This window comes from Fringilla coelebs (assembly GCF_963513975.1).
Source record: "Fringilla coelebs genome assembly, chromosome: 6".
NCBI lineage: Eukaryota > Metazoa > Chordata > Aves > Passeriformes > Fringillidae > Fringilla > Fringilla coelebs.
In genome coordinates this window covers 15,040,105-15,056,019 of record NC_140034.1, presented here as the reverse complement: position 1 = coordinate 15,056,019, position 15,915 = coordinate 15,040,105, and the positions used below count along the sequence as shown (strand labels likewise).

Sequence of the window (15,915 nt, the reverse complement as noted above, 5' to 3'; positions counted from 1 at the left end):
TAGGGGGTAAGGTAAAAACTGCACTTATTATTGGGAAGAAAAAAATACATCTGGGCTAGCATCCTGCCTCTGTAATCACAGCTGGTTGCTGAGGGCAGGAGGGAAGGGGTGACTACAGAACAGGACTTATCCTTTTCTTCTTTTTGCTATTCCAGCAACTTAATATTTCAACTATTTTTCTTTGGTTTATTATGGTACAAACAATAAAGTTACATCAGAAACCATAGTACAAACTCCCTACTGCCTCAGATTAATTTGAAAGCAAAATATTCTTTCACATCCAAAGACCTAAGCTTTCATGGAAGTCAGGAAAAAAATTATACTTAGGACACACATCTCTCTAAATATAAAAAAATCTGAACTACACAAACACTCTGAAACACATTTATTAGTTTTAACAGCAACTAGAATTAAATTATGCCACATATTTGAGGGGTTGTTGCTGCATAGGAAAATTGCAGCTCAATATGTAGATTCTAATTTATGGGTAACTATAATATCAGTTTCACAAGTAGGGATAACTGACCATATCTGTGAATTTATCTATCATTTGGTCATTTATTTGGGTACCAAATTATTTACTTGTGATGATTTAGTTAATTTAAAGGTTATGTTCAAGCTTTTCAGGCACTTATGTCTTTCTACAGGAAGGCAATTAAGCAGACATTAGAGCAGGGATTTCTCTCTTCCCCAATTTGGGGGCAAGCTGTGAGGCAAGTACAGTTCCAAAGCATTAATTATTCTTGCTTTGGATAAGTAAAAGCAGCAGCTGCCCTCTGAACATAACCCCATGTGGAGACTTCAATCCCATTATTTGCATAAACATAAACCCTTTCTCTGCGTGGGGCTGAAAGTCAAGCTCCTCAAAACAGGGGTATTCAACAGTTCACTGTTACCACTGTGCCACAACATCCAAAATTATCAAGTTCCCTACATTACAAAAGGCTTTCTCTCAAGTCCTTAACTGTATGATGCAAGGCCAGCAGACATTTGGATTGTAAATCAAGCTCTAAAACTTCTAAAAGTCTACCAATTCTAAAATGAGAGTTCACATTTACTGCAGTCAGCCATATCAATTTATGTACTACCAAAGAACCAGTGTTCAAATTCTAGCCCTAGTTTCAATAAAAACACCAACAAAACAAAGCAGTATTTATCATCAATGGTGAATCAAACCAACTCTTCCTAGTGCAAGAATGCATACTATATGTTGGGTAGCACATTTTATGCTTTGTTGTTTTCAATTTCATCCTAAAAAAGAACAACTCACCAATCACACTACTTGGCTTCACATGGCCTTTTTTCTGAAGTGAACTTGTAGGCACACTACTGAAATTTTCTTTAATGTGAAGCTGGGATGAAGTCAGTATTAAATTAATAAAAAATATGTAGTACAAAGAAACTTTTTTCCTCCAAATTTAGAAGACATTCAAAGCTCCTCAGCTGTTGCAGAATTCACCAGAGAGAAAAAATCCCTCAAGAACCAAAAAACATACTTGATTATTTTATTGAAGGAAGATATGTGAATAACTTCCAAGACACTTCCATAGTCCCATTGGGTTTTCTTTTCTCAGGTTTTTTTTTTTGTTGTTTGCTTGTTGTTGGGTTTGTCTTTGTTTTTCTTTTAGAATACATAGGAATACGTAAAGGTGAAGATGCTACCCAGGTTGAGTAAACACCCCTGGAGGCATTTAACAAAATGCACAGATGTGGCACTTAGGGACATGCTTTTGGGACAGTCTTACGTTGAGAGCTGGATTTTAGGGGTCTTTTCCCTAAATCATATGGAATTCCACAATTCTGTGAAAATGCTCTGTGGCAAAGCAACAGTGTTGCAAGGGCTCTCACACAAGATATGAGCAGAATAAATGTGCATCATGTAAGATGATGTGACTTAATTCCAAAGTGGAGAAGATATAGTTATTTCCCTCTATGTAAATACATGTGCTTAGACTAGAACATGAGCATTCCTTCACATTCTTTACAGTTAAATTAAGACTTCAGCAGCTCTTATCAATTAACAACTTTTACCTTTTAATGTAATCTTTATTTCTCAATATTGTCCAATAAAGCAAACATCTGCACACTGTTCAAAAGTGGGTTCAAAAGTGGTGAGAAGCCATAAATATTACATTTTACCAGTATAATGCTTCAAGCCTCATGTAGCAATTTCATATCACAGGTTATCTGTAGCACTGTTGACCTTCCAAAACAAATTACACAATACTGAAACTGAATCAAAAATATTCAACAATTTACTTGGCAAAAAGGTAGGGACAGAAGAGCTGAAATCCTTATTTAAAGTGGTAAAAAATACCTACAAGATAAGACATGTTTGTTCTGTGTATTGTCAGTCCTGAGCTATTGGTAGGAAAAACTGGAATGATTTGTGCAGACTTGAGGACTTCCTCTTGTGCTAAGTAACTCCAAAGGTTTTTATCTTCAGTTAAAGTTTCTTTTTTAATAGATGCCTTAAATCAAATTCTTAGGTTTAGGAGTAAACATGCAATCCCAAGTGAATTTGAAAAAGAAAAATATTTAAGATCCACAAAATGCAACATGGACGGCTTCCTTTCCCCAATATATGGGATCATAGGCATCTAAATATTGACTGAGAAGCTTTATATTTTCTTTCCTTCTTTGAAAGCTTTTCATATTATGATCAACCATGAAAGCTGGAACAAGGTCAAACATACTTCACTGCTAAGAGAGGAGGTGGTTTAACCAGCTCATAAAGGTCCCTTAGCTCTAATCCTGCTGCAACTGAGCGCCACTAAACCTTGCAGTGCAGAGATCCCAATCAGAAAACAGACCCATTCCTGAATCATCCATCAACCTTGCACAGTAGCAGAACAAATTCAAGATGAAGAAGAATAAACTGAGAAAATAGGTGTCCTTGAGAGTTCTCTGAATGCATATTGATAGGTATCTTTCCCTTATGCCAAATGTAGATTACAGTTCATTGCATTAATCCAATTTTCAACATTAGGTCTGCTCATAACATATAGTGATGCATACTCTTAACCATGTGAGTTAAAAAAAAATATATGTAAGTTGTTCCTCCTTGTTGAATGCTAACAAAAGCTTTAAAACCTGAAATAAGCTGCTTTGCTACAACAATCATTAAAAAAAAAAAAAAAGACCAGGAGGCATGAAGGTGGAGGTAACTTTTTACCTTTCATTTTCCAGAATGGAGTGAGAGCTACTCCTGCATATATACAAAAGCATTCCCAGATATTCAAATGACAGGACTGTTCCAGACATTCAAGCAGCTGTAAATACTGGATATAGTATTTACTGAATACTCATTTAATGATTATGGAGGCAATTTAGAAGGAAAGAGAAGTTAAATTGTTGTTAATTCCATTTTTTAAATTATTATCTAAAACTACTCAGGCCTGAGAAAAAAATGTTTTAAAGGAGTTAAATCCCTGTAAATGGTGCAACTGAAGGTTTCTGACACTATTTTGGGTTCTGGAAACAATATAACTAAGTTAATATAGTACCAAACCTGTTAACTAACTCTGCTGCTAAGCACAACTCAGAAAGAATATATTCCTAAACTCGTTTCAATTCCAGTCCCTGTTTGTATTATTGACACAATATTACATTAAAAAAAACACACATATGTACACGACCCTAGTTCACAGCCACTAGTTGAAGAGAGTTCCTTTCTTCTGTAATATTAACTGTAATTCAGTCAGTTGTGAGCTGAATTTTCAGAGCAGAACACAAACATACAAGTTTGAGTAGAGACTCCTGTGTAAAAATAACAGCGCAGATTTTGCTGTATTCAAGATTACTGGCTCCACAAATCCTGGTTATCAAAAAATAGAAAATACAAAGTGAAAGAAAGAATTCCTTCCTGTTCTTACCACATTAGCTGTAGTTTGCATTGATGTTGCCAAACCACCAATTATTATGCCTGGTATCATCTAATTAACAGAAGTACAGTAGCTTGATTGCAGAAACATTAAGTAGCTAACATCAAGCAACTACGAGCAAAACCTCTGAGGTGTTTTCTTAATTCAATAATTCTCAATTTTCAGAAAAAAATGTAGCCAAATTCTGTGAGGCTGACTAGCAGCTGCATTGGCAGAGCCTGGACTACCTCCCCTTTCTGCTGCTGCTGCTCAGCTTCTACTTTGGATATATTAAGACCTACTAGAAGAACACAGTAACAGCCTGGCAGGTACATTCCTGGTGACTGACAAGGAAGGACAGAAGAATGAGATACACAGTAGAACACATCTCCTCCATTCTGAATGGGGGAAACAAAATTCAAATTCACAGAGAATCTCTCACACTTTGTATCACTCCTCCAGTCTGAGCAGCTCTGCACATGCATCCATCCTTTCACTTAATGATGAGTACTGCATTAAGAGTACTTTCTTACCCTCATTTATTCTCACAGTACCCTGCAGATGACCAATTGCAGCAGGTCAGACTATGTTTCTCCAGAGGTCAATCAAACCCAGACTCTCTGAAGACATCCATAAGCAGCACAGAAGTGAAGGGCAGATGTAATGAACAACACACAGTCAGACTGGCTGGATCAGAAGAAGCACTGGGAGCATGCAAGCGACTAAGAACTCGACCTAGTTATGAAGGAATTAAAGGAAAGGTGCAAGTTTCTAGAAGTAAACAAAGACAGACATGAATGCAATCAAAGATTTGGAAAAGCAGAGATACTATAGATTAAAAAAAAAACCAAAAAAACCCAAAAAAACCCCCAAAAACCTTACTAGAAGTCTTTATACACCAAATAATTTCTTTTATCGACAAGGAATAATCAGGCATTTTAAAGTTAATTACACCACCATTAACGTGCCAATACAGCAAGTGCAATTAAAGCAGAGGCATTAACATCCCCAATTTTGATGTATACTTGTAAACATCCCAGATTTATACTAGGAAAACTTGAATCTAGTACAAAACTACCTATTAGTTGAGAACTTACATTGTTTTTATAGTTTTCCTTAGAAACAACTCCATCCATATTGATATAATTTAGGCTGATTCACAACACAGGCATCTGACTAATTAGAAGAATAGCATCGCAGCCATCAACATTGCAGTAATCACACCATTATCCTTACTAATTGTTATACTGAATTATCTAGAACAACTTTACCCCTGCATACTATGGAGTATTTGGAAAGAATTTATAACTCAATTAATGCAAACATATATTACATTTATAATAATAAAAGTTGAAATTATTCAGAATAAATATTTAAACACAAGTGACTTTCAATTTCATTGACTAATCATTTGCTTTCATCAGCTAATGAGCAGCTTATTTGAGTAGGCATACATAGATGCATTAAGATGCCTAAAGAGGCAGATAATTGATGACTTCCATAATGACTTAAGCAGATTACATGCCTAACTTTCAATGGAGATTTCTCTCCTCTTCCTCAGCACTGCTTTCTCAACCCTGAACAGGAAGCCTCTTCTTTTTAAGTAATGATTTTAAGAAATTATGTTTCTCATAATTTCCTAATTTACAATTCAAGGTACTTCAATTACATACTAAGACTGGTGAAAAAAACCCCACCAAACCACTAAAGCAAAAAAAAAAAAAAAAAAAAAAAAAAACCAAACTGAAACCCAACATCTAGGCCTCTAAGATTTGTAAAAGGAAAGTATTTTTTTAAAAAAATTTAAAGGTATGTGATTTTTTAAGTTAAAAATTATTAAGTCTGACCTTGTTGCAGAGACAAGACCTCAAGACTTTAGGGAACTGAGACTAATCAACTAAAGCAATGAAGTACATTGAAAAGGAAGAGTGCCTTAAATCCTTATGAGCAAGCTGTCACTGAGAAGAGTGACCTTTTTACTCCTCTTTTAGTAGGATTAAGCACGTGGCATGTGCACAGGTTTTACATCCCATCATTTTACCAGATCAGTACTTCACTTTAGCTTTCTCAAATATACTTCTAAAAATCTGTAGCTGGTTGTTTTAGGAAAAATTTGACTGTACAATCAGAGAAGAAATAAATTCCTGATGTAAACAAAGCACAGGAAGGACTCTTTTCATTTTATCACTTTTTTTCATTTTCACTCAGCAGCAAGGCAAAACACTGCATAATAAAGGTTTCCTGGTCACAGCTTACCATGCATTTAGTACAAGCACTGTTACACCCCCAAAGCATCACTCTCACCCTCTCTTCCATCTACCTGCTGCCTCCACAACTGTTTCCAAGTCACCTGTGACCACAGCTGAGTCAGACCATAACAGAATGAAAAATATCACAGAGAATAAATTGTTTCTTAGATGAATTAGTCTTGTTGAGTGCTCCATCTTGATTACTGCACTGATTATAGTTACTTTTATTAAAAAGTTGTTCATATCTCAGAATAGTACATGCTAAAGAAGTGTTGTTATACAATTTTTTTCTTTAATTTTCATAGCATAATTTTCCCCTTTGTTCCCATCCTAGATTTACCACAGCTGATTTTCATACACAAACCCACAAAACTACTGTCATAACACATTTGTTTATAACAGCAGCTATTAACAGTAAGTGAGAAAGTATAAAGTCAAGAAAAACATGGTACAATTATTTCAATTAATTGGTGAGAAGCAGTAGTTTGAGATTAGTTTTCATGAGACTGTAGATCCAATCTGATGACAACCTAGTGCTCAATGAAGGAACCCCACTGTCACTGCTCCTTCCCTTCTCTAACAGCTTTGACACTTGTCTGACTTTCTGGGAGAAAAATAGCTCAGGACAATATAACCAAGTGGTATTTTTTTTTCCTTGACCTAGACAAGTTTTCTACTGGTTCAGTAAGCTGAATTGAGTAGCTGATATGGATCAGAGGAGTATTAGAGCTGCCATGAGGAGGAGGTTGTCATCCACTTTGACAGCCACTTGAATGCCTTCATTACAGAAAACAAGGAAATTGGATCCAACAGGTTTTTGACTGCGCAATTTAAAATCAGACACCAGCTTCTCTTCTCTATTGCCAGCTGCTGCTGAACTGTGTTACACTAAGATCAATAAAAATTCCAAACCCAAAACTTCTTCCTGTGTACTCCAAATTATTTAAATGGTGCCAGAGGAAACACCTACAGGCAGCAGACTGCAGTAAGTGGATGAAGCGGTAAAGATTTTAACAACTCCTAATCGCTGGCAATGTATACATTAGTAGCACTAGTGGTATATTACTCCAAATGCCTGCCAGAAATCAGCACCTGCTTCATCATTATGCCAGTCACTACATGCCCTAAAATCGTCCAATAATTCCTTGCAGATCCTCATCAGCTGAGATAACAACGGGTCAGTAGACAGTTTTAACAAATCATGAATTTTGTCACTAACAACTCATCCTGTATTCAGTTTAGACAACACATAGTCATTAGAAGACCATTTTCCAGATAACTTACTATTAATTAATGCAGGTTTAACTTCTAAACTTCAACATAGCAAAGCATTAACTATGCAAGGATTACAACAGGGAAAATTGCTCATCTCCTGGAAGTTGATCATACGTCTTTCAAAGACCCACAGAGCTCATAAATGTCTTTGGCGTTCTTCCAATCCTTTTCTCAATTAAATACTTGAAGATAAAAATGCATTACTTTCCTAAAACCTACATACTTTCTCCTCCAGAGCTTTATCATCCATCATGCCTCAAACGCATTGCTTCCAAATTGCCTAGTAGGTGGTACAGCCACACTTCTGTAGTGGAAGATTTAATTAACTCAGAGCCTTTGTGACTGATTGCACAGTAAACAAATCAACTTATCTATTCACTATATAAACCTACGGATACACTGGGTATACATTCCTGGAAATACCTAGATATGTTTTTATTTTTTGATTTATAATCTTTGAAAGTATACAGACGGTTTCTTGTTGCCCTATCACTTACAGCTTGATATCTTACTTTAGTGTCAGTGAAATCCTGTGGATAATACTGATGAGAGTTCAATATTCTTCAGAAACAACGAAGAAAGGAAAACCTTTCCTCACATGTTTTTACAAGTTGTAAAAAATTGTGAGGCAGTCCATGAGACCTTGCTGGTGGTAACTGTAGAAATAATGAAAAAGATACAAAGATAATCCCATGGCTCTGAGTAACAAGCTTCAGTCACTTCCCCCTTAGTCTCTGCCATACATGCTGAGTCTGTTCATTAAACTGGTAGAAAGCATTCATATTCCAATTTTCCTCTTACTTGGTTTAACACAAACAGGAAAGTACAGGCAGGAAGAAGAACAAATGACAAAAACACATACATAATTTTGAGGACTCATAAAACACACAGCAGAAACAGAGGTTTAAATGTGTACTTGTTTGGGGTATTTTTGTTTTAAGAAGCAGTATATTTTTATGCTCATTATCTATCTCCAATAGTAATTTAGTTTCTACAGTCTTGGAGGTCATTGAGATAGCACTATGTTAGACAGCAAGAACCATGAAAAATTATCTTCAGTAGCTGGGGGCAAAGGGAGAAGCATAGATTTTTTTCCTCCAAAACAAATTTTAACAGAGGTCATAGCCCTTCTTAACAACTTTATGTAGCAAGTTGACAATATGGGCATTTAACTTTAGTTGAAAGATGGCAAAGGTTGTGAGTCACTAAAGAAAATTGACCAGACTTTTGCTTATATTGTAAGCACTTTCATTTTATGTCTTCTTCCAAAAACAAAAGCCTAGTAGCCATTGACCGTGAAAATACAGCAAAGCACAAGTTTGCCTGCTCAAAAATACACAGCTTCAGTGAGGAATTAAAGTCTTGCTTAAGATTGATCCCAGACACTAATATCCTGAATAAAGAAGGTATACTACCAAATAATATTATTCATTCATAAAACCCCAGTTAATAACACAGATTAAATACATTCAAATGTTTTAAGGCAGGCAGAATATAAATATCCAAAAAATATCTTTTATTTATGCACTTGAAAGTTAAACTCAAAAGAGGAGGTGAAAATAAAAAAACCTGAATTAACTTGCCAAAATTTAGTGAGAGAAATTACATCTTCGATGGTTTGAGTGCTGTTTAGAAATCAGATCGCCTTTAAAAGTTTTTACTACAAACTACAAGGCAACTTCACCTTAGATAGCTAAGCCTTTTTCATTCCTTTCTGCTTGAAGAAAAAAATATAGAACAGAAATATCATAAAAGGCTAGTAACAGCTCAAAGAAAGCTGTAAGGAACTTGGTCTAGATCAGAAACAAAGCAGACTTTGCAAACCAAAGAGAAACATGAATTGCGAAGGTAGCCAGCCCAGAGATGCTTGCATAGCCAAATCACCTCAGTGGAATCATACAAATTAGCTTTAGAAAGCAAAATGTATTTACCTCACTTCCTAAGGAAAGGAGATTTATGCAATCAATAAGTGGGAAGGTCTAAAACTCCAGTTTTCAAAAATAAAATTCCTAAATACTTATATTTAAGACCATATATTCTTTATGCTTAAGACCATATACTCTTATATTCTTTACTGCTACCCAGCTACTTACTAGCATCTCAGCTGAGGAAAAGGCTGCTACATGGCTTGACAAATTATCAAGAATCAGAATCCAAAAGAGAAGACAGGCACCAGAAATCAGGTTTTAATAACTAACAATAAGGGGTTGGTTCAAATAAGCATTTGGGGTCGGGGTTTTCTTATGTTTGTGTGTGCATTTGCACAAATGAAAAAACACTAGGATACTGATATTTAAAACAAACACAAAAATCCCAAGGCCAGCTAAAACAGTCCCAAACTGACCACCTCTGTTTCCAGCAACCAATCCTTCAAGTCAGAAGCTACCCTGCTGCTTCTCAGATCTCTCACGTTCATTCAATGAACCCAAAGGAATTAATCCTTTATGAAGAATACCAGAATATTTAAAACATGGGCAGAAACTGATCCTGCTAGCTTACATCACAGAAGTACTAAGTGACTGACATAAAGAGAAGAAAACACAGCAAACCAAGATTTTCTACTACCATTAGCAAAGATCAAGAGAGAATTCTTTTGATTTTCTGTCTTGGTAAGAAGGTACTCACTAGTAACACCCATGCCAACCAAAACACAGATCACAAACTGGCAAGTGTATTGCACTTCAAGGAACGACCACAACAAGCAGTACTGAAGTCTCTTGGATCCAGGAGTATTTATAACAGGAGAAACTGGAAAATATTGCCCTTTCTTCTCTTTCCCATCAGAGAACAGCCTTTCAACACCTCCAGCTGTGCAATAATGCAAGTAAATTCCTTGACACGAGTTTCAGTTCTCTGCTTCTTGACTGTATGATTTTGAAGAAAACAAGTATGATGGAAAACTGATTTAACTAATGCAGTCTGCAATACAGAGCAGAAATGACAAGGGAATTCCAAATATACTGCTCAACACGCAAACTTGAAAAAATTATGTTACTAGACAAGAATGCAAGAACCAAGAGTTTACCTAATATAATAACATGGCACACATTAAAGTAGGCACTACTTTGTTCTCCAGATTAAGTATTTTAGAATGTTTATTTTAGTAACAGTCCTAAAGCCACCATACCCTCAGTCAATATAGTTTAAACACCAAAACTTGAAATGTCAACAAAGACTGTAACTTCAGCTAAAAAGTTAACTTTTAGTTTTTACTATATATCAAGTTTCTTCTCTTCTGGTTTATCACAATACATATAGTACTCACAAAATGCTAAAGGATGAAAAAATAGATGTCAGGAGGGTGTAAAGAAAAATCATGCTTTCTGATCTACTCCAACTATTCTTAGCCTTCAGGATACAGCATTCTAAAAGCACATTCCAAACATTTTATAGAAGCTCCTGTTCTACACAATGCTATAATGATACTTTATTTTTTGTAAAAGTAGCACTTCCTAAAAATATCTATATAAATGAAACCAAACTTCTGCTATCAGTCTGAAGAATTTACTTGAACACATGAAGGTGATGGGATACAGATGGCCCAGTGGTTGGTTACAGTCAGGCACTGGGACATAGGAGCCACCTTGCTGTTCTGCCAACAATCTACCAGGCTCAGCATACTCCCTAGTTTGTATTACCTACATGAGAGGGAAAAAGGTCAGAGAGAACTATGGAACAACAGAACAACCCATCTCAGAATGTTCTGAAATTCTACCTGCTGCCTGATAGTGACGCCTTTTCACTGGCCCTACAATAATGACCCAAACACAGGTGATTAAAAGTGCTTACCTTTACAAGGGTCCTTAAGGTGCTGGATGAAAAGCACTGAAGATGCACACATAACATAAAGCAGAGACAATTTTTATATGTTTAGAAATAAGCATAACCTACAAGAATCCCCAATTAAGAGACAGAGGTGATGAGGCAATTCCCCCTGGTTCTACCCTTTTCTGAAACTCCCCCTAGGATAATAACTAAACTTTGTTCATGAAAATGTGTCTTGAGAAGTCATTTTGACCACAGTTCCCAGAGGACATGACCTTGGACACTCAGGGCTTGGTGTCGCTGGGGAATTTCTTTTGTCTTTCTGTCCAGTGGAGTAGGTGAAATGCTAGCTACAAATACAATAATAGGCTACAGAGCTAAAAATACGTATGTAAAGAATATAGAGAATATATAAAAGTAAAAAAGGCAAAATTCCCTTTGGTATCAATAGATTAACCTATGCCCCAAAATAAAAAAACCTGTCTGCAGTCTTTGCACATAATGTAATGCTCATTGACCCTAAAGCCCTAGAATCCTTTTCAAAATATTCCTGAATTCTTGCTCTCACTTACATTCTAGAGCTTCTCTAAAGAGAAGCTCAAATTATTTCAGCTCTTTTTATCCATTTTGCTAAATAACTCCTTGCTTTTTTAAGAATGCATGTGTTTTCATTTGGTTTTGCCAGTAATTTGCATTCACTACAGATAAACGCACATTTAGTCAGTTCATACTGAAAGCCAGCACAGGTCAAGCAGATACACTCAGACTCTGAGCACCTGTGCTGAAGCAAATCCATACACTTTGCTGAAAAAGTGGCAAAGTACTTTGCACATTTTTGAGGTGGGAAATGAGAAACATCTATTGTGTACAAAAAACCATGACAATACATCTGTTTTTAAACTACAGTTTTTAAGTTTTTTCCATTTGTATGCTACAGATGAACAATGTATTTTTAAAAAGAAAGAAAGAAAAAAGTATAACTTCTAGAAAAACAGTAGTATAATATAACAGACAAAACAGCCTGGTTGGCTTCCCCCTACCAGTAACTAGTGGAGGACATGTATGGAGCTGTGTAATTGCAGGGCAGGAGAAGTACCTTCCATGGACCAGCCACCTTGGTGTTTGCCAAGACTGAATAGATACTCTGCTTTTTAGAGCCTTGGATGAATTTCGCTACAAATTAATTGTTTCAACTGTCTGGTAAACTTCTGGCATTCCAAATAGACTGATGTACCACATTGGTCAGTTACACACAACATAAAGGAGTATCACATTTGTGTTCAGTCTGTAGGATACAGAAATCCTTCAAAAACAGGAGAAACAAGCAAACAATCAACACTTCCTTCTTTCTACTTTCTTCATGACTCCCTTTGTGATGTTTGTTATCCCTTCACTGGTATGTTCCTTCCTCATGTGAAAAGCCCTAGTCAATTTTCCATCTATACTTCTCTTAGCCTAATACAACCTTTCTAAAGTAGAAGGGAGATAAAGAGAAAATACCAAATACCCAAACTGAATTTAATATTAAACATATGGACTGAGGACAGGTTTAAACAATCACATACTGATGTCACTGCCTTCTCAATTAATTGCTAATTCTCATATTAATTGCTTTGTGGCTGCCAAGTACTGACCTGCCACTTTGACAGAACTGAATTATCAGGATGCTTTGAAGAACAGCAGCAGCTAATTCAGGGTCAACACTTCTGAATAAATATATACAGATTTTTAACCCTACCAATTAATAAAATAACAACCCAATTATTAAACATGTAAAAAAAGCACCTTCCAGCTGAAAACTGCTAGTAGCATCTTCAAAGCTCATGGACCACAGTGTGGAGACAATAAGAAAGACTCTCTTAAGAGAGGAACTTGGGAAAATAGTTATGAAATGAATTTCAGTTAGTGTCTGTATGAACTTGCTAAAACAAGCACCACCCCCACCTACAGAACATGCACGTGCAGTCAGCATTTCAGCAGAGCATCCAGAGTGGCTTATTTAAAGAAAACACATAACACACAGTAAAACAGGGCAAACTGTGTGTCTGCAAAGTTAACTTTGTTTGTTTAGGGAAAGAAAAGATAAACCAATCTTCCAACCTATACACTTTCACCACTTGAGCCAACCCCCTAACTTGAAGACCAAAATCTTAACATCAAAAATACTCAAAGCTGATCTGAACTACCAAACATCCTCTGGACTGTTAGCAGTTAACCGAGATTCACTATTCACTTTGAGAGCCACTTTTATTGAACACAAATTTCTGATTAGGCATAATGCACCCAAAAATTACCTTTTTTTTTTTTTTTTTTGTCAGATATGAGTATCACCCCCTATTTTCTACTCATGCGGGCTACATCTGTATTACCTAAGACAGCAACAAAGTCCTGTGCAAATATATATGTCTTTTAACTTTTCAACGCACATTCACACAGCAGAACGTCTGCCTTTAATCACGCTGCCTTAATTTACCCTGGGAAAGGATGGAAAGGAAGCAAAAAAAAGAGCCAAGACATTCTTATGCCGCCTTTAACACCAGCACTGCTGAGTTTAAACTCCTTCACTACCCGCCACTGCTTTCCCCGGACCCGGCGGGAGGGCCCCGGAGTCCCCGGGGGGCGCCGCTCACAGACAAAGCCGAGCGGGGCCGCAGCGCAGCGCGGCCGGGCCGTGCGGGCCCCGCCGCCGTCGGGGGAGCTGCCCAGGCCGACCGCGGGGCACGGGCGCCGGTGCGGGCGGCCGCTGGGGCGGAGGCGGGGCAGGACTGCCCGGGCCCCCGGAGAGAGGGACGGGTTGCCGCCATCCCATCCCGCTGCTGGCGGCGCCGGGGCCGCGGGAGCTGCGGCCAGCGGGAGCGACACACCCGCGCTCGGCCGCCATGCAGCTCCCGGCGCGCCATCTCCTACCTGCTCGGACCGGACCCAGCCCGGCGCTTCTCCCTACTACAGGCCGCGTCTCATTGTGCTCCCGCCGCCGCCATTTCCCCGCCGCCGCCGCCTCAGTCCCCGCAGCTGTCAGGTCCCTCCATTCACCTGGGCCCGGGACGGCCTCCCCCTCCCTCCCTTGCCCCTGCGCTACGGCCGGCGCTACGCAAACGGAGCGCCGCCCCCGCCCCTCCCGCCCGTACCAACGGGGGCCGCCCAGCGCCCGCGGCGCAACCCCGCTCCGAGAATTCCGCCCTGCGCAGTCCGCACGCTCCGCATCCCCCCACGCTATGAGAGGAAGCAGGCGATTGGCGGCCGCAGCCGGGTAAAAGGTGAAAGGTTCGCCAGGCGGCCAATGGGATGGCGGGATACAGCGACTGCCGGAGAGCCTCGGGCGCTCACGTGCGTGCGCGCTCCCTCCCCTCCCCTCCCTCCCCCGCCGGAGCGGAGCGGGCGCTCGGCCGTGCCCGCGGCGGGCGGGTCTCGCGCGCTGGGGCGGGGGGCGCGCGGAGGCGCTGAGGCGAGGGCGGCGCCCGCCATCTTGGGAGGGAGGCCGAGGCCTGGGCCTTCGCTCCTTGTGCCACTGAGGGTCATGGAGTGCCGGATCTGGGGGAATGGAGTTGTTCTACCGCACGGCAAGACCTAGGGGAAAAAGGTGATCCCTTTTGGCAGTGCGGATAGAGAGCAGCGCTGAGCTGCTCTCCGTCAAAAATCCTACCTTTCCACACGCTGGTGGCCATTTCCATAAGAAGTCACCTCCCTGCCACAGGCGAAGTGCTACTTTTCCACTGAGGAGCCTTCAGTCCTTGCTGGTGCAGGGCCCAGAAGGTGGAAGAAGAAAGGACAGCTGGCGGTAGTTGGGTTGTGTGGGCTCCCAGGGCAGCATCTCCTTCTGTCACTGCATGAGGCAGATTGTTGCCTGGCTGGAGCACTGGTCTCACTCCAGTACTTTGGCAACACTCCATTGATCTAGGAGATGTTACTACTAAATATTTTTAGAAGTGCCCTGAAATATCTGAAATTAAACAGCTGGTGTATGGTAAGGTTTTGCCACCACCAAAACCCTTCAGGCAGAGGTGAATGAATTACATTTGTGTTAAGCCAGGGGACCAAGTGAGAGTCTCCTGTGATCTCATGTGCTTGCACAAGGACTGGATGGTGATCGAGCTTAATGCCTGATAAAAAAGATGACCATAAATGCAATGCCACTTCTGGCCAGCCACTGCCCTTGTAAATTGTGCAGAAGGCAATGTGTTTTCAATGGAAGATCTGTCACTGGATCTCCAGCTGCTTCCTTCCATCTGCTCTCTACCAGGGACTTGCCATTGTAACACAACCATTGTAACACAACAGTGCCTGCAAAATCAGTATGAAAAGATAAAGTGACTGGAGCACTCCTGAAGTTCATTTAGAACAACCTGAGTAAAATTACTTCAGATTCAAAGTGATCTAGAGGCCCGGGGTATTATGAAATGAAGTATTTTCTTGGCACAAACCTCTGCTGCTGTTTAGAGAACAACTTCTGTAATGCCTGCCATTATTTAATGTTACAGTATTGGGTATTTTTATAAGATTGAAAGGGCATCCTTCTGTTTTTTTATGGATGGAAGAATAATTATATCCCATGACAAAGCTGAGGAAGAAGAGCAGCTGTTCAGTCTTATCCAGTGGGAACTATCAGAGCATATGGGTCTATTTTTCCAATTTTAGCTGAAGTACTAAAGGAAATTGGCATTCTTGATTCCTTCTAACATGAAATAGAGCAGAAAGAAACCTTCCTTAGTACAGGCCGTGGTTAAATAATGAAGTTTATCCATTTCAAGTAGGTTCAAAGAGAA

General features: G+C 39.2%; 1 protein-coding gene across 1 annotated transcript in view; it reads right to left on the bottom strand.

Moving 5' to 3' along the window:
- Nucleotides 1-14,138, bottom strand: part of DICER1 (dicer 1, ribonuclease III) — a 62,196-nt gene extending 48,058 nt beyond the window's left edge. The window contains exon 1 of the mRNA XM_084208430.1: nt 14,060-14,138. The gene's annotated coding sequence lies outside the window, so the exon portion shown is untranslated. The remainder of the gene's footprint in view (nt 1-14,059) is intronic.
- Nucleotides 14,139-15,915: the final 1,777 nt, after the last annotated feature.